The sequence below is a fragment of the Aythya fuligula genome, chromosome 3 (assembly GCF_009819795.1).
Source record: "Aythya fuligula isolate bAytFul2 chromosome 3, bAytFul2.pri, whole genome shotgun sequence".
NCBI lineage: Eukaryota > Metazoa > Chordata > Aves > Anseriformes > Anatidae > Aythya > Aythya fuligula.
In genome coordinates, this window is record NC_045561.1 from 16,790,398 (window position 1) to 16,809,325 (window position 18,928).

General features: G+C 39.0%; 1 protein-coding gene across 2 annotated transcripts in view; it reads left to right on the forward strand.

Moving 5' to 3' along the window:
• Positions 1-3,739: 3,739 nt before the first annotated feature.
• Positions 3,740-18,928, forward strand: part of LCLAT1 (lysocardiolipin acyltransferase 1) — a 91,136-nt gene continuing 75,947 nt past the window's right edge. Inside the window, exon 1 of one of the 2 annotated variants that reach the window (XM_032184031.1) lies at positions 3,740-3,987. The gene's annotated coding sequence lies outside the window, so the exon portion shown is untranslated. The remainder of the gene's footprint in view (positions 3,988-18,928) is intronic. The other variant, XM_032184032.1, reaches the window with a different exon arrangement.

Sequence of the window (18,928 nt, forward strand, 5' to 3'; positions counted from 1 at the left end):
TCTCCTGTGTTACTGATATCTTAAATTCTTTTATCTTCATCTATACATTTCAAAGTCCTAGCAGTGCATGGACAGTAGCTTACCTCAGTTCCTGTTTTCACTTTCTACTTCTCAGGTGCTAGCACAACTAAAAAGTTTGAATCATTTTTAATTCCAATCCCTTTCAGAGAGTTCTCATTAATTCACTCCCCTCCCTTTGCCTCCAGTAATCTCTTTTTTTTTTTTTTTTTTTCTCCACACAAGTATTCCTTACACAGCCACAGTGGCTTTTAGTCTGGCTGCAAGTTCCCCTCTAATAGCTTTTGAACACATCTGAGGAATTTCTGTCCGATTTGATGGAGGGGTAGCAGTCTCAGAAACAATTACATTCCTACAAGATCTGTTAATACTGACAGCATGCCAGAGGAGAGAGAACTAAATTCATGCCCCCAGTGAGAAAACATTATTATTGTTCTTGGCAGCTGGTACACACTGGCCAACCTGTACCTACCACTTCTTGCCTTGTGTGGTTGTTGATTGTGGTGTGGGGAGGAGATAAGATTAATGCAGTGGGGAAGGAGGTAGGCTGAGGGATACAGGGAGCAAATCTGGTGGAATTCAGGCCTCCCTCCTTCCAGCTCTCCCCACAGTTGTTTCGGGACTAAATTAAATCCAAGATTTTTTTTTTTCTTTTCTTTCTAATATGTCAAAAGCTCAAACAAAACTTCAAATGGCATTATTTTTTTGTGGACATAAGGCCATTACCTAATAGTTTTAACAAAGCCTTTTGAAATGTACATACATTTCCAGTCAGCCAGATTCTTCCTTTTTCACTAAATACTGAACATTCTTTTCTTCCCCTCGCTGTTGTCTTTGGCTGTAGGAGTTGTACTTTCCACTTTCATAAAAACTGCAGGGGTAATATGACTGCATGTATAGTTTTTGAGTAGACTTCTTGTATTCTGACAAAATGGCTATGTTAACTCATCTTGCAGCGGTTTGAGGGATTGCATGCTTTGCTTGTGTAGCTGTGACTGAAAATGCAGTTCTATGTATTTTCTAGTACTGCCATGCTGAACGGTTGAAAAGTTGTCATGTTCTTCTTCACAGTAGGCTACACAACTATGTGATAGACAAAATGATGCCTCTACAAAATGTACAAAATTGCTTTGTGTTCTTTAAGGAAAACAGAAACGCCATTACATGTTTTAATCTTTCTTAACAATTTATTTTCTCCACAGTTATAAGTAAAAAGTCTTAACTGGAAGATTGTATAGCCAGGCATTGGTGCTGTAACAAGCAAAGCTGTATAGCGTTTCACATTTTCTCATCAGTCTTTAGTTAGTATCTCCTGACAGCATTCCCAACAAAAAACAGTGTCGTTACCACAAGATATTGTGTCCTAAGAAAATGTCTTTACATATCTCTTATCTCTCATTTATCTCTGAGGGTAGTTTCCCAAGGGATCCTTTGCACTAGTGCCCTAAACAGCCAAAAGTTTGCCTTTCTGAGATTTAGTGTCTTGATTTTATATTCTGCCCATCCTGAATCCATCAAGACTGAGAATTCTACCAGAGCATGTTCACCAAAGCCCAGGGTATCTCCAGTCTTGATCCCTCTGGTAAGTTTTTCAGCATTGGTGAGCAACAGGTCCAGCAGTGTATCTCCTTTGGATGGGTTTTCTATCACCTCTGCTAGGAAGCTATCCTCAATGCATTCCAGTAGTCTCCTGGATTGCTTGCAGTTTGCTGTGTTGCTTTTCCAGTAGGTGTCAGGGTGGTTGAAGCCACCTAGCAAGATCAGGGCCTTCAAGCATGATGCTTCCTGTATCCTGTAGCTTTAAAAACAGCTCTTCATCAATATCCCCTCCTCTATCGGGTGGCCTGTAGAAGACACCAACCATGAAGTTTCCTGTTTTGGTTTAGTTTCTTAATTTTCACATGCAAGCTCTCAACCTATGCAATGCTGTTCTTCAAAGGCAGCTCCATGCAATCAATCCTCCCCACCACTTTTTTTTTTTTTTTTTTTTTTTTTTTTTATCCCACTAAGTTTCTGTGACAGCAATCATGTCATATTTTTCTAGATGGGCAGTGGCTACCAGCTCCTTCTGTTTTATATTCATGATGTGTGGTATAGAGGTACTTCATTTGGTCTTTTGACTGTCTGACCTTTTTGACAGAACCTTTCTGGAGGGACAATATGGTGATATCCAGTAGAAAGACCAACTTATTCATGTGTGAGTCTGAAAAACTGGTTAATGAAAGTGTCTAGCAGTGAGGGCAAGCCCTGGCCCAACGCAATAGTAAGAAGATGAAGGGTTGAGGCATCTTTTGAAACTATAGGTGGTTTGAAGGAGAGTCTTTTGGACAAGGATTTAACGTACTCTGAGAATTCAGTTGAGCATTGTATCAATTTTAATATTTAGCTTTACAAAGAAAAGGGATGACAATGGAATGTCCAATATTTTTAGGATGAGATTCCTGGAATGTTCATTTACTAAATTTTTATTTTCAATATTGACCAAATTGATTAATGATTTTCAGCTCCACAATGGTACTTATTAAGGCAATGCGCTCTCAATGAATGATGATGATAGGTGCTTCCCAAGAGCTGATGTTAGCCTCAATATTACCTACAGCAGAAAACAAGGATCCCACCAACGGAGTGGCTATGGGGCAATATATCTCAAAATGGTTATGGGGCCAGGTTTTGCCCTGGTACTTGAACTTTACAGATTTGCTGAGGGATGTGTTTGCCATGCACATGAAATGGTTAAGGGGTCAGAAAGAGAACCCAGATGACTTTGGCCCTTATCCAGCAGCTCCAGTGAGCAGGCCACAGGCTTGGCTTGGTTTTAAAAAAGCATAAAACTTCACTTTAAACCTCCTGGAGTTTTCTTTCTTGGGCTGAGGGTTTCACCAGATCCATTTACCTTATAAAAAAGTGTGTGGAAAGAGTATAAAAGGGTTAACTGAGTGAACACCGCACAGCTGTAAAGTTCAGCGCAATAAAGCCGAAAACACTGCCAGTTTCAGAGAGAATTCGGCCTAACCACCCCCAGGCCTGCCCTAACAGTACTGGAAATCATTCCACAGCCCTTTGCTGCTTTCTTTCCTGCCTCACTGACAATTTTACAAGAAAACCCGTTGCTAGCAGCAGGAGGATATTTTGCCTGTAACGCAGCACTCTTGGGTGGATTAGCTGTCGCACTTTATAGCTAATGACGGAATTAAGATGATTTTACTGTTATTATTGTTGTTATTTTTATTATTGTTTTACCACATTTATTTATTTTATTATATTATTTATTTATTGCACCACAGGGCCGCGTCACCCAACGGCCGTTGGCAGCCCTGTTTTGGGGGGGAGAAGCCTGGCAGGGGTAGGAAGGAGGGCAGAGGAGAGGTGGTGCAACACCAATTCCTCTCATTTTGACCAAACTGTTGCAAAACGTGGCCGAAAACCACACGCATGTGTGGTTTTAAGGGAGGCCGGGCGCGGCGCCGGCGCCATGGCAACGGCTTCACCGCCGCCTCCGGAAGAGACGGGGCGGGGCGGAGGTCGCAGCGCCAAGATGGCGGCGGCCATGGCGGCGCGGGGCGGCGGGGCGGCCCCGTGAGCGGGCGGGGGGCTCCCCTCAGGTGAGGTGAGGCCGGGCCCCGGCCCCGGGGGGCTCCTTCGGCTGGGTTTCGAGCACCGCAGCCGTGGGGCTCGCTGTGTGGCTTGGCCCGGCCTGACCTGGCTCCCCTTTCCTCCCCAGGCATGGCCGGAGCGCTGTAGGGCCGCGGAGATGCCGGGCGGGGCCGCGGCGCAGGAGGGTGCCTGAGAGCGGCCGGGAGCTCGGCGTGTGGGAGATGTACGTCCCGAAACCTCGGCTGCGCCGCCTGTAACGCTGTCTGGAGAAACAGTCGCGTGGTTGTTGTAGCCTCAAGCCTCAGTGTTTGCCCTTCTTAAGGAAGCAGAGCCGGGGCAGGCTCCTGTGGAAGGTTGCAGTGAAGTTCTGTGCAGGTTGCTTTCAGGTTTTTTCCAGCCATACTCGTGTGGTTTTCCCTAGTCGCCGTGCCTCTTGTCGCTTCGCCCATGGGTGACGCCATGCGTGCTGCTATCTCGGCTAAATTTACTCCCTAGCAAAGCTAAACTTTGACCCAGATGTCCCTTGTGCAAGAAGTGCGGGATGGGGATCAGAACAAGGCGTGTATAACTTACACCAGCTAAACCACTAAGAACTTAACTGGCTGCAGAAAGCTGGGCACCAGACACAAATGCGAGAGTTAAACTATATGTGCAGCCTCACTTTGGTTCTCGTGTATCCGTTGTGATATAGTTCTTGGATGTAATTACTCCATTTTTAAGCCATACTTAACCTAGTTCATTGAGTGGGGTGTGTTTACATAACGGGTTGCATATTTTCCTTATTGTTTGCTAAGTATCTCCATAGGAGATATTTCCTCTTTTAAAGACACTGCCTAATCTCTGCTTTTGGTGACAGACTTTGCAATAACGTTTACTGTGGCAATGTTTTAATCAAGCACAAACTTATCCTGCAGTAACATGGGGAAAAGAAAAAAACCAAACAACAGACAGTCTACTTGGTTTTGTTATTACAAAATGGGGAGACTAGGATTAAAAAGTAGAGAAGTCAAAGCACATGTTAAAATGAACACTGCAGAAATGTTGGTTGGTGCATGAGATTTTGTAGTGTTTGTTAATACTCAGAACAGAGAGCTTCAGTGGGGATTTTAGCAGTGTTAAAGTTACTTGATCCAACAAATCCGTTCTGTTTGCTCAAGTGGCAGGCTGTCATGTCTTTCATCTGTTCCTGCAGAGTCTCTGCTTCTCTAGCAGCTCCTTCTAATGATGTCTGTCCCTTTTTTCTTTCCTTGCTTCTTACTTCTGTTTTACACTGACAGTCTTTTTCGAGGTTGTCCCCTTGTTCACTTGTTTCTTCAGGTTGTGGTGCTGAGAACAGGCAGACAAGATTCCATGTTTCCTGTGTCCGATACCAAGTTGCATAATCTGGTTTAATGTTTTATTAGCTCCGGACTGGGAACTAGCTGGCTTGTTTGCATTGTGCAGCAGTGTTTGGTGAGTTCTTAGAGTTAGAATAGTGGAAAATGGAACCTGTAGAGAGCTGCCTTTTTGAAACAGATCCATTCTGAGTGTGTGAAAAGGCTTGCACTTCGGTTTATGTAACTTCTTGTTGACTTGGACAAAAAGTTGATGACTCCTGAAAGACAGCTGTGTCCTGAAAGACAGCTGTGTTTTGTAAAGGCTCTTGTTGCTATTGCAGGATAGGATGAGCAGGTAGAGAGTTAGCAGACTTCTTTGAACCTAGACAAAATATTTCTTTTTTTTTTTTTTTTTTTTTAAGGAATTTTTCTCTTAGGTTTTCTAATGGAGGGAGGCTTTACTGATCAATACAAAAATAATTGCTCAACTTGGTTTCAATACACTGTCCTTTCATAAGTTTGAGAAAATTAATTTGCCTTTAATCTGACAATGGGCTTATTCTTTTCTGGGGTTTCCTTGAAACAAAACTGTTTTTTCTTCTTGCTGCTTTGAAACTGTCTTTTCCAAGACTTTCTCTGTAATACTAAAACTCCTGTGGCTTGCAGGTGTTTTGATCATCCTTTGGTATAAAACAGCTGTTCATGTCCTTTTGGGTATCAAGGTACAAGAAATGAAATGAGAAATAAAACCAAGCACATCATTTCTCATGCTAAACTGAAGAGAACCAGTAGCAAGTAGTGCTGGTTCTGACAAGCTCACATCATCATGATTTTAAAATAGGAATAGAGTTCTATTTCATGAATCCTTGCCACTTGTCTCAGGCAAAGGTTTAGCTGACTGTTCGTGGTAACTGGAATTTATTGTGTTTGTACATGAAATCAACATACAGATCTGGGGTTATTATGTGGTATTTTTTTCTCTTACTTTTTGCTTGTCCAATCTGATAATGATTCAGACCAGATATAAATGTTAATGTTAATTGGGAAGTTAAAGAAAATGTGCCTTATGACCTTTCAAATCCAGTAGGAAGACCTTCTGTGGTGTTTGAAGGTGAGAAGTTACAGTCCTGCATGTGAGAACTTGCATGAACCACTTAATATGGCCACTAAAGCGTTTTTAACAGTGGTAAAAGCACAGAGAACCCTTTTTTTCAGTTTGGTCAGCTCTTGGGGAGACAGAAGCGGTAAACGGTAGATTCTAAACTGTTTTCTTCCTCAAACAATATTCTTTATGTCTGAATAATTAATTCCACATCACTTGGTATTTTTGCTCTTAGGTTTCATTATTGTTTCTCTTAGCTAGTGTTACTATAGATTTTAACATTGATTTCCCACACAAGCAACAGCCTGCATTTGTTCAGATTGAGTGTTAGCACTGTGTTTGAATTCAGAACATAATCAGATATCTTGCAAATTTCCCAATGGCTGTTTCATCTTGAAACATTTAGAGATTCATTTTAGTTTCTCCTAATTATAACATTAGGCAGCATTCTAAACTTAGGACGCCACTCTGGCAGTGATATGCTTGTTTTTCTAAACTAAGCATATTTTCTGTGGTTACATTTTCCTTTCATTTAAGTACAGATTTTAATCAGCGTAGGCCAAACTTTTCCAACCATGCTTAAAATTAGCTTGAGCTATATTTTAAATCACATTAGCAGGACATCTTTTAACTTATTGAGAAAAATGTATGCAGAAATAAATGTTTTCAAGCTGATTAATGCTTTTGAAGTGTTTTTACAGCTTATTTCCGTCAAAAATGTATAATTGCCTCAAATATGTCTTGATACTAGTCTTTTTATAATAAATACCCCTGAAAGCACTTCATACTGTGCTTCTGAACTTTGAAAGGTAGCTGTTCAGCAAGAGACTGTAAATTCTACTCAGCAAGAAGCCAAGTTACATCAGAACAAAGTGAAATGCTGTTCTTCCAGACTTCTGTGCGAGCATTGTTTTGGAGATTACTGAAGTTTTCATCGGTTGTCTTGTACCTCCTTCGGCAGGGTGTCGGTACTGCTTTCTGTTAGTAAGCTGAAGCTGTAAATTTCGCTAAATGAAACTGAAGTTAACAGACTGAAATCTGGCTTTCTGCATTCTGTCTGTAGTCAGAACTTGGAACTTGTTCCTAGCTCTGCAACATAATTTTTTTAGGTAGTATACCAGCCAGAGTTTGGGGCCGTGTGCTCTAGGGAAGTCATCACAAGGTTCTTTAACAAAGCCAAGGAGACCTATGTAAGAGTTCTCAAAGAGCAAAACAAATAGAAGAAAAATTTACCTGTTGGGTCTCTACTGGGATGAAGTGGTTTTTTTTTTTTGTTTAAATTCTGAGCTAGTGGAAAGCCTTTTTCCCTTGAGTGCAAAATTTCAGGAAGCGTGAGGTAAAACATTGATGCCAAGGTTATCGAGTGATTGTGTAGAGTCTGGTAAGATTCGTGAATCATTTCCTATTAGTGCCCTGCATAGACAGTACCTCTCTTCTGGTCTTCCCTGTTCAGTGTGACAACACCAGTAAATCTGTCAATTTGACTAGTAATTTCGCTTAAACAGAAAAGAGTTTTAGGGGTATTTTTTTCAGGGTCTCTTGCCAAGGTCACTAGGTTTGTCCTTACAACAAGTAAAAATGGTATTTTGACAGTAAACTCCTTATTCATTGACAGGTAGGGGAAAAAATGTTCTGGGAACTGATGTGCATTTCACATGTGGATAGGGGGTGTTTGATATGGTTTAATCTCTCTTAAATAATTGCAGACTGTCTGGGAAGATGAAATGTAATGTTCTGGGTATGTCTGATCTTTCTGTAGTTTGGGATAGACTGTTTTAAAAAGAGGTTCAGTCTTACTGCATTTTGTGCTGTCTCCAGGAGATGGACAGGTTTTGCACTTTAGTTTCCTTAGAAAAATATTTGTGTGTCAGTCTGATTTACAGGAAATGTTTTGCAGACTCATCTATTTGTAACCATTGAAAGTTACAAAGTGTCTCGCAAAATTATGCCCTTGCTCAGAGAAGTGTGTTCTTTCATTAGGAACATCAGGTTTAAATTTTCTCACTTGAATACCAAGTTCTAAATAAAGCTCTGACAGTTACCACTATTTCCAGTGCTTGCATTGGTGTACTATTCATTACAAAATGGATGCTTCATTTTATCATAAATGGTTGTGCCCCTGAGGTTGCAATTGCCAAATTTTAGTTAAAGCAATCATTTGTGTATAAATTTTCTTGAAGACTGTTGTTCCTGCTGTAGCTCTCCAGCCATGTAGTTATTTACAGCCTTTAAAGGGTGTAGGTACAGGCTTTAGACTAAATGCCTTTGCCCTCAGTAGCCTGTAAAGATAGCATTTCCAGGGATTTTTGCATGTGGGAACATAGTTGTGCATGCAGCAGTGCAAGTCTCCCAGCTCTTAAGAGCTTGGGATCTGGAGTTACTGTAGGGGAGTGGCTTAACCACAGGAATTGCATCTCCTTCTGTGAGTCAGGTCTTACTGTCTGTCCTTCTCCTGAGAAAGGTGGCGGTGTGCCTTTCTGCTAATACCAATGTTTTGAATGATTTTAGTGTTTAGAGTGAAGTTATAAAGAACTTTTTTTTTCTGCGTAGGAAAATATTTGATACAGAACCGTCAGTCTCTATTTTCTTAGCTAGATGATTTTTTTATTCTTAATATCTCTCCTCTAAGTTGAACTTTACTGAGAGCTCTCAGATTTCCACCAGGCGTGTTTTGAAGACCTAGAACATAAAAGTGAAGTTCATGTTGGAATGCAGTCTGCAGAGAAGCAAAGTTGTGGGCAAGCATTTTTCCTTTTTCCAAATGTAGAGCTAAAGCAACATTAATAATACTTCTACAAAAACGTTACTGGGCTGATTTAAAGCAAAACTCTAAAACTGTTATATCCCACATGGCATGAAACATTCCTGCGTTTTTTCCCCCTGCTGTATTAACTTCTTACACAGAAAGGAAATGAATTTTAGAAAGAATGTTATACTTAAGCCGTTTGTGACATTTTCTGTTAAGGAAATACCAGCTGTCGAGAAAGATGCAGCCAATGTTGAGCTATATTAAAAACATTGTAAAGGAACTATTTGTCAATGAAAAGTGGATTAATTAAAACACTTTTAACTATTTTTGCTCTGGAATAGGGTTAGGGAAGTTCCATATATGCCTATTCTAAACTCAAGCCATTACGAAAAGCCACTTTTTTTTTTTTTTTTTTTTTGAAAGGAAGTTCATTTACCTAAGTTATTCTCTAATTTATAATAATAATAAAATAACTAAAATGTGATGAGTTGGATTAAAAAAGGGGGTGCTTGGAGTCAATATGCTTTTTCTTCAAATTCTGAAAGCTCGCTTTCATTGATTTTTTTTTTTTTTTTTCTTGGTGGACAGAATTTATATCGAAAAGAAAATATGTTGTATTTTAGGGTTATCATATTAAGGTTTTTATTTAAAACCTTTTTCTTTTATGAGCAATTAATATCACTAGGAGGTATTATTTTGCTTCTATGGGGGGAAATACTGAAACATACATTAAAAAGAAAAAAAAAAAAGTAACCTGAATCAGGTGTGTGAAACACTATTATGATAAGATTTACTCTTTAATCCAGTATGGATTTAATCCTGCTGGCTACTCACTACAGTGAATAACACAGACTTACTGTACTGTTTTGAAACATAAGTAGTAATTAAACCAAAGCTTTGTTCTTTTTCCCATTAATCTGTTGATAACAGATTTACCCTTTCAAAGGTAGTAAACGCAGAAAAAGTTGTTCCTGTTACATCTCTGCTTTTATTTATGTACAGAATTTGAAGGGGATGCTTAACCATTATAATTATGTGACTTCAGTATTGAATTTTGATTTTTAGAAAAGTATGAACATAGCATGTGGGCGATGGTAGGTCTCCCTCTGCTTAAGATGTCCTAACTTTTAATTGTAATTATTTTCTGGAAATTCATGAATATCAAAAAGCTTTCTTTTGTCCCTTGAATATACTGAAATTGCATTTCTCAAGTTGCATGATTTCTTTGAGAGGTAAGCAGGTGTTCCCCAAAATTCTCTTCACATTAGACATGTGATTTTTAGTCTGCATTCCAGTATCAACGAAAACATAGGTACAAGTGAGATATTGAATATGTCTTGTTAATGTCACCCACATACAAATTGACTGTCTGCAATTCCATTATTGTATTAACTTTTTTTCCTTAAGAAAATTACTATTTAGGATGGATTGTATATTAGGAATGCCTTAAGGATCTAAGACGTGTGGTCTGTAGAACCCATTTTACTAGTTGCACATTTGATGCTGTATACTGAACTGAATAAAGGAGTGATGATTAGCTGAAAGCGTCCTTAGTTAAATGCCGCTCTGAAGATTTGGGTTGTGCTTTTTACTTGATAAGCACTTGACACCGAATATTGTTACTAATAGCTAGTTGTAGTCCATTGTAATCCTTGTACTGAATGCTAAGGTTTCAAACTGGACACCTACAGAACAAGGGATGTGAAGCTTCCGCAGCTGCAGTTCTGTATTCCTCCCAGGCTACCTGTCCTTGCTTCCACCCTCGGTAGGCCTCCTCTTTCTGCATGAATTTGGCCAGGAGATCCTCATTCATCCATGCAGGCCTCCTGGTGTTTTTTTCTCACCTCCTCTTTGCCGGGAGGAGGTGATCCTTGGACACTAACCAGCTTTCTTGAGCCCTCTTCCCTCCAGGGCTTTGTCTCATGGTACTCTACCAAGCAACTCCCTGAAGAGGCCAAGGTCTGCTCTCCCCAGGTCCAGGGTAGCAAGCTTGCTGTGCTCCCTCCTTGCTGCCCTTGGGCTCCTAAAATGCACCATGACATGGTCGCTGCAGCCAAGCTCCCTGAGCTTCGCATTCCCCACCAGCCCCTCCTTGTTGGTGAAAATGAGGTCCAGCATAGCACCTCTCCGCATTGGCTCCTCCATCACTTGGAGAAGGAAGGTATCACCAACACATTCCAGGAACCTCTTGGATTGCCTGTGCCCTGCTGTGCTGTCCCTCCTACAGATACTGGGGTGGTTGAAGTAAGAGTAAACTTACTCCCTTGCAGAGTAAGGGGTGTTGTTTAGGAACAAGGTTCCTTTTTTATTTGAAGTCTTAGGGCGGTGTGAATTGAGAAGCAAAGAGGTGGTTTTAAACCTGTTGTCGTTAGAGCATTTTAAATGTGCTTTGTAACCGGGCTGCCGGAGAAAAACAATTTCCCTTCCTGAGGGAGGAAGGAAAGAGAAGCATTTGCTGTGTTTTGCTGGTGGTTGTTTCTCTTGTTTATGTAATGGTGTTGCACTATAAGAAGGGACAAAAGTACTTTTTATACACAGGAAAACACGGTTGTTTAACCACCAAAAAAAAGAGGTTTTAGGAGTATGCACAGTATCAAAAACAACATTTCTCATTGTTGATTTTGCTTTTGTTATGAGTGATAGTTTTAAAACTATATAAACATGCCTTTCTGTTAGTTAAGGAAATCTACCTGACATTTCTGTAATGAAAATGCTTCTAAACAAACATTTCGCAATTTCACAAGATTGTCAGAATTTTGTAGTGCCTCTAAGTTTAGTGATTTCAAAATGTGTCTGTACATTTCAGTTGGCTTTCTCAACACAGTTTTGTTGTTAAATGAAAGATTTCTTCTTTAACAAAAATATTTGCCCCACCTATTTTCATTCGCTAGTGGCGGGAACAATAATGTTAAAAGCTGTTTAAAATACATGAAGTGATTCCTGTGGTCACGCCACCTTTTTTATTCTAGAACAGTGAAAAGAAATTAGATGCTAGAACTTAATCAACATAAGCAGTGATTTTGGAGGTAGAAATCACTAAGTATTCTGCAGGGTGCAGACTGAGACAATTTACAAATCAATAAGTTTGGCTTCTTCAAGCAAAAATTGGGACTTCTTAGATAATGGACAGTAAATGTTGGCAATAAAGGTCATTTCTTAACTTAAGGTAATGTAGAATACATTGTACGGAATTATGGAACAAAAGAATGTAAATACCTAAAAAAATTTTTGAATCAGCTTCTTTTCAAAGTGTCTTGACCTTTATTGAGTCCCCCAGCTGACATTTTAAAAAGATTTTTAGTACTAGTTTCTTTCATTATAAAGGGTTTATTTGTATATTTGCTCCCACATACTTCATTGTCATCTTCTTTGCCATTTGATTTTTTTCAGCTACAGTGGCATCTACTTCATATCAGCGTGATTATTGTGACAGAGTAGTGATGCAGTTCTGTTTTGTATAGAATTCTAGGACACATTTCTGTAAGTATACTTGTTACCTTGGTAAGCAGAAGAAAAATAAAGCAAACGTGAATGAAAAAGAATGAAGCAATAAGCACCTACAGTACGTAAGCACCTACAAAAATATTTGAAAGGTAGGTTAAGTATACTCAATTTAGGATGAAATCACATAATAGTCATCGCACATCCACATCTTTCTTTTTTGTTTTGAAATTATTATCTGCATTTTCTCTTTAAAGGTAATAACATGTTTAGCAAGACTTAATGCAAGTGAATCATAGTATATATATGTTATTGTGTAAAAAAAAAAAAAAAAAAAGATGGTTGTGTTAGTCCCATATTTTTGAGGGGAGAAAAACTTACTTTAATCTGTTCTCTGGAAGTTGCTGAGACATTTCATTGTCTGAGATGATAACAAATGGTGGAAGGGTAAATTATACTTTAAATAATGCATACAACAGGAGTACATTTTTTTCTCTTTTGCAGTTGTTAGATTGGGATTGTCCAGTTTGCTTTTTTTTTTTTTTTTTTTTTACCCATTCTTTACATCCCTTGACCTGTTAGTAGCATGGGCTGGAAGGTTCCTGGCTTCTCAAGAGCATCCTTTGCTCCAGTATGGCTGTCTGAACCGATCCCAGAAATAAGATGTAATTTTCTCCTTACTACTTTCCTCTTCTTAAATACTTTGTTCTTTGAAGCCTTTAAGTTGTTTTACATAATCTGATGTGCTGGTTCACAACTCACAACGTTTTCTGGTAAGACATTTAAAAAAAATTGAACTTTTCCTTAGAATGACATACAGTCTTTAGACTTTATTTTAAAGATTCAAGGGAGGGGATGGAGGGCATTCTGAGAATTACTGGTGTTTTGCAGTTAAGTTAGTTAAAAGCCTTTAATGGGTTTGCCTTACTTCTGACTACCTGGTACCAATGGTTGCCCGAAATTGTGGCTGGGATTTGTACCTTTGTTACTTGAATGGGCAAGTTGTCTGTCTGCTGTCAGTCATTTTCCTTTATAGATTTGGATACTCAGCAACAGTGAAGAAACCTTCAAAGGATGCTGCTAGAACAAAGGGATTAGGTCTGTTTATATAGAAGACAAGCTTAGTCTGTTAATGAATGAGTAATGTTGAGAAGAATATAAAAACATGTATTTTATGGTTTAAGCTAAATGTCAGCAGAGACTAAGAATAAACTTGCCAGCACTGCCTACTTCAGGCTTTCTTCCTGCACCTTCTTATGAAATGTATGGTTCAAGATATTGTCAGACAGGATGGCTGGGTGGACTGATTCAGTTCAGCAACTTCTGTGTTTGTTCTACTGATCATTTTGTTCAACACCATATAAGATAACAAAGTATCTTAGGTATCAAGAAACTGTAAATATTCATTTTCTGTAAGAATGTTCTGTTAAACACAGATTAAATGCAGGTTTACAGAATCTGTCCTTTCTTTACCCTAGGCAATTTTCCAATTTACTGACGGCAGGCAGCCCAACAAACACTCCCTCAGACAATTCCTCATCTTTATCCTTTTTCCAGAATGAAAATCCAAAAATATCATCAGTCAGGGCCAAAATAACAAATGAAAAGTGGGTGTTGCCACTTCTTGCCAGGTTTTATGTAAATGTTGTTCTCTTTCCTTGTCCCAGAATAACAACAAAGCTTCCCAAAGAATCCACACAATAAAGCAAACACTTTTTCAGACTCTCATCTAATTCAGAGTAGCTACATGAAAAACGCCGGATAACAAGAACTATAAAGTGTATAGTCTATATCTGACTACTAAGGTTGCAGGGAATTTTAGGGGTATGTGCTTGGTCCTTGATGATACTCAGCTGTTACTCTTACTACTAGGGCATCAGTTAGGTAGCTGATAGTTGCTTTTCTTTTGCTTGATTGAGAGGAATCTAATTGGGGCATGAATGGGTAGATCCAGTAATTTATGACAGACTGGCATGAAATGCTTTGATGAAGAACTGGAAAACAAAGGTATACAAGCTCCAGAGATTCAAGTGTAGAGATTATGATCTACATCTGCTTGTTCTTCCTCCAGCTTCAATGGCATGCTCAGAAGCAGTAAGAATGATGGGGGTATTGTGGGGAGTGAGACCTAGAATTGGTGTTGAACAGCAGACCAGAGACTGGACTAACAGCATAAGGTGTGCTGGCAGAAGAAGTTAATACAACTGAAGTGACAAAGAATGAGGAGCAGGATCAGAAACCAAGACTGAAAAATAGCAAGAGGGATAGGAAGCAAGGTTTTCAGAGCAATAATCTGGATGTTGTTTGGGTTTCTTCTATACCAGGTGTGTGTGGCAACCATTAACGGAGTTCCCAAGGACAGTTCTTTGAATCTGGAAATGCTGGTGGCTGGTTGCAGCTCAATTGTCTTGAGTTGTACATGTTGCTGTTTTCTGCAGGCTGTTCTTTTTTTGGTTTAAATTCTTGAGGTTACAACGAATTCACTATTCTAAGTTTAGAGAGGATTTTTTTTTATCCAAAGGTGCTCTGTACCAGCAAGTCATTGTAATTAAATCATGTTCATATCCGTGATATGAAAGAACAGTTTCTTCATCAGTGGATTTAGTAGAGGAAGTTCTGCTACCATAGGCTCCTCTCCATGGGCTGCAGCTCCGGCCCGGGGCCTGCTCCTGCGGGGGCTCTCCATGGGCCGCAGCCTCCTCCAGGCCACATCCACCTGCTCCACCGGGGGCTCCTCCACCCACAGGGGGGCTGCAGCGTGGAGATCTGCTCCATGTGGGACCCATGGGCTGCAGGAGGACATCCTGCTCCACCAGGGGCCTCTCCACAGGCCGCAGGGGACTTCTGCTCCAGCACCTGGAGCACCTTCTCCCCTCCTTCTTCACTATCCTTGGTGTATCTTGGATTTTTTCTCAGTTTCTCACCCTTCTCTTCCACCAACTGCTGTTGTGCAGCAGTTTTTTTGCCTTTGAGTCTGCTCTCACAGAGGTCCGGCCAACGTCACTCACTGGCTCAGCTCTGGCCGGCAGCAGGTCCCTTTGGGAGCTGGCTGGAGCTGGCTCTGATCTAACATGGGGCAGCTTTTGCAGTCTTTTCACAGTAGCCCCCACACAGCTTCTCACTACCAAAACCTTGCTGTGTAAACCTACTACACCCCCTCAGCTCCTCCATGGTTCAGATAAATTCTATTATTTACAAGACCCATTTTCTTTGCTTCAGTGGATAAAATTCTACATCCGAACCAAGTTTGGAATACTTGAAAAACAAGTTGTCTTAAGAACAAACTGAATACTGAAACCTAAAATAAGATTAAAATAAAATAAAAAGACCCTAGAATATAACTAGAGAAATCACCGCTACGTTAATTTACAGCTAGGATGTCATAGGTAACTTGTTAATACTTAAAATAGGAAGTAACAATTTCTTTCCCTGTGGCAATGCTGTCTTAGTTCCCCTTTTGAAAATGAAGGGAGTCTCCCATACAGGTTTAGGTAATGTGCAGCTTCCTTTCTACTTAGGCATATTTGTGCATTTTCATTTATGAAGTGTAAATGCTCAGCTTGTTTTGAAATTCAGATATGTTGGATATATGGGACGATAGGGGCCCTGAGCAAACTAGATAGGAGCCCTGAGCAAAACCTTGCTGCTGTGTTTTCTTAGAGTTCTGGTTTTGTGCTTTTTTTAGGAGGATGTAGAGATAGTTGTAAGTAGTTGTTGAAAGGCCAAGTTTTTGTAAATAGATGTGTGCTTGGAAAGTCCCTAAATAAGCTGGCAAAATAAATTTCCCTGTTTACTCTTTTGAGTTACAAAGAATTTGACTAGGGACAAATGCTGCTGCTTCTGAAAAGGGGGAGAAAAATGATCTAGTGAATATAATTGTCATGAAAAAAAGAGTTTTTAAAATCAAAACCTTACTAGATGCTTACTGTTACCGCTTACTATACTTAAATAGTCCATTATTGAGGACTGGTAGCCTGCTTCTAACATGTTAGATACATGAAGGTTGAGGTACTGCATTAGTAATGAATTACATTCTTAGAGCTATCAGAGGACAATAGGTTGATTGCACTGCATAGTGTGAGGGAAAATCTTTGTCAGATATGTATTTCATAATCTGAAAGTTATTTTTCTAAATTGACCATTTATTATTGAAAAGAAAAATGGCTAAGGGAAGTTCTGGTGGTCATGGTGTGTGCAGCTCGCCCATTGTACACTTGGCTAACAGCTCTAGGGCACCTAGAGTAAAATACATGTATATGTGATTATTTAGAAAAATAAGTTTGGTTGACCAAATTCAGTGGCACAGTAATACTGTGATATTCTTGACTTAGCTGCTTGTGACATAATAGTACCTGTGTCCTTTTTATCTAAACGAACACTGAATTTTCATGGTTACTCTAAAAATTTCTTTATGGAAACAAAATTATTGAATTGAAATATGGGTCAATGGTGTAATAGTGGGAGTCGTTTGATATCCAAATGCTGGTGTTTTCAAACAGGGCAACTGTTCTGAAGACAGTTCTAGGCAAACTATTGTTGGCTAAGGGGACTCAATTTAATAACCTTCCATAAACATTTGGTTAAAGGATCTTCTCTTCAGACTTTGGGGAAGACGAGTCCTTGACAACTAAAATTTAGTCTGAATCTAAAACAGTTTTTTGAAATGTCTTCAAATGTGAAATTGACAGAAGAATATTCTTCTGTCAAGTGAACAGGAACAAAGGGGAAGAAAACAGAAGAGAGGGCTATTGTGAAAAAGCACTTAATTTTGCAAACAATTTTTTTCATTGCTGAAGTTTGTTACGACTGCACGTGTTTAGTCACTTTTGTACATAAAAAGAAACAGTTATTTTTGTTGTTACTATTCTTACATAAATGTAAATGATTTTGGTAATTTTGGTCTTGATCTCATCTCAAAAACTGCCTGACAACTAGATTTCATTTTCTGAAACTCTATTAAAGCTCCAAGCTGTGTTTTGGTGCACAGCAGTTGTTATATGTCTTGTAGGAAAACCGTAACTCTTCCAAGGCATCCTATGCCCCTTTCCTTTCTTTCCTTTTCTCAGAAGAAAAACTTGAAAAAAAAAATACTGTCTACATAGTATTGTGCATTTGGGAGGTTCTGGTGGCATGAAGATGTAAGGAGAGGGGGAAATCCGTGAAATTAAGTGTCTCTTTAGCTTTTCCTATTATCATTGCCTGCTTCACTACCAAGTTCTGCAATATTAGCCCCCTGTACATCAAGCCTCCATGAAAATAAGCTGTGCTTCACAGTAAGGGAAAGTGGAGATTTCTTTTGTAAGAAAAGATTACAGGAACAGTTTACAGAGTATAGAGACATGGGATGGGGAATGAGGGGAAATAATTCTAGCTACCCAATTCAGTGCTAATTTAAATACCCAAAATTAAATGAAGAAAATCCTTCTTTGATGGATTGTGACTAGGCTTGGTGAACTGAAAATTACATAAGGTACTTTTCTTCCAGGATTTTAAAAGTCTGTGCTATGAAACAGAAGACAGTTACTTTTTTTATTGTAATTTTTTTTATCAAAGATTTGAAAAAACAACAACAACAAAAAACAACCAAACTGCTAGTCCAGAACCACAGTAATGTTGCTGAAATGCATGTAAAAAGGGGTAAAACCTGACTATAGAGCCTGATTCTTAAAATTGATTCACAATTGATAAACATTGATGTACATGTACTGCCACGAGTCCATTACTTTCTACAATTACTACAATTAATACATTATTATATATTATTATTGCATTATTACTATATATTTTTATAGAAATTACTAAAATTTCTACAATTACTTCCTATTGCACTTAGACTGTTTCTGTGAGATACCTCTAAGGTGAGCAAATACGTATTTAACAAAACCACGTCATCATTGCTTACCCAGTGAGGGATTTTTGTCTGAACTTACCATATTCCACCAAGCATAATAAAGCACCAAGTGCACCTTTGTCTTCACATCCTTTGCCTCGTGAATATCAAAGAACAGCACACACTACAACTGGGACAGGGCTACCCACGTGCTATTTTACCAACCACCTACTTCCAAACTGAATTTATATAGCTAATTTATTTTAGCATACTCTTTGAAAAGACTGTTAATTTATCGTGCATAAACTGGTGAAGATGAGAGAGGATCTAAAAATAACTTGTTGGCTTTTAGTGAATATTGCTGGCTTACCTTTTAGAATAGAAACTGGCAAAGATGTCACATTTTCATGTCCAATAGTTTCATGGACATTTGTTTTCAGTATATTTTTCTAAATACTCAGTTCAAACATTCTCATCAATATATCAAAGTTTGTAATGAAATTTAATTGCTCAGGAATCCTCAATATCACTTATTCCAATAACTGGTTCCTGTTACCAGCATTACTTTAATAATATATGTTTGCATCCAATAGAAGAGATCTTTTTAAAAGTGGTTGTGAAAGCTTCTTTTCTTACTGTGATGGTTCAATAACATTGGAAAGGAAAAACACATTGTTATAGCTTGTTTCTATGTTGGAAAAAAAATTTCATTACAATAAATCTTAGCTGTTGTTGAAAACTAAGTGGTCAGCAGGAATCCATGTTTCCTCAAGTTGTTTTCAAATTTTATCCTTACTGCACATTTGAAAACTTTCTAACAACCGGCTTTACCCCACCTTCAGTGATGGATGATGGAAAACTCAGGCTTAAATATGCCT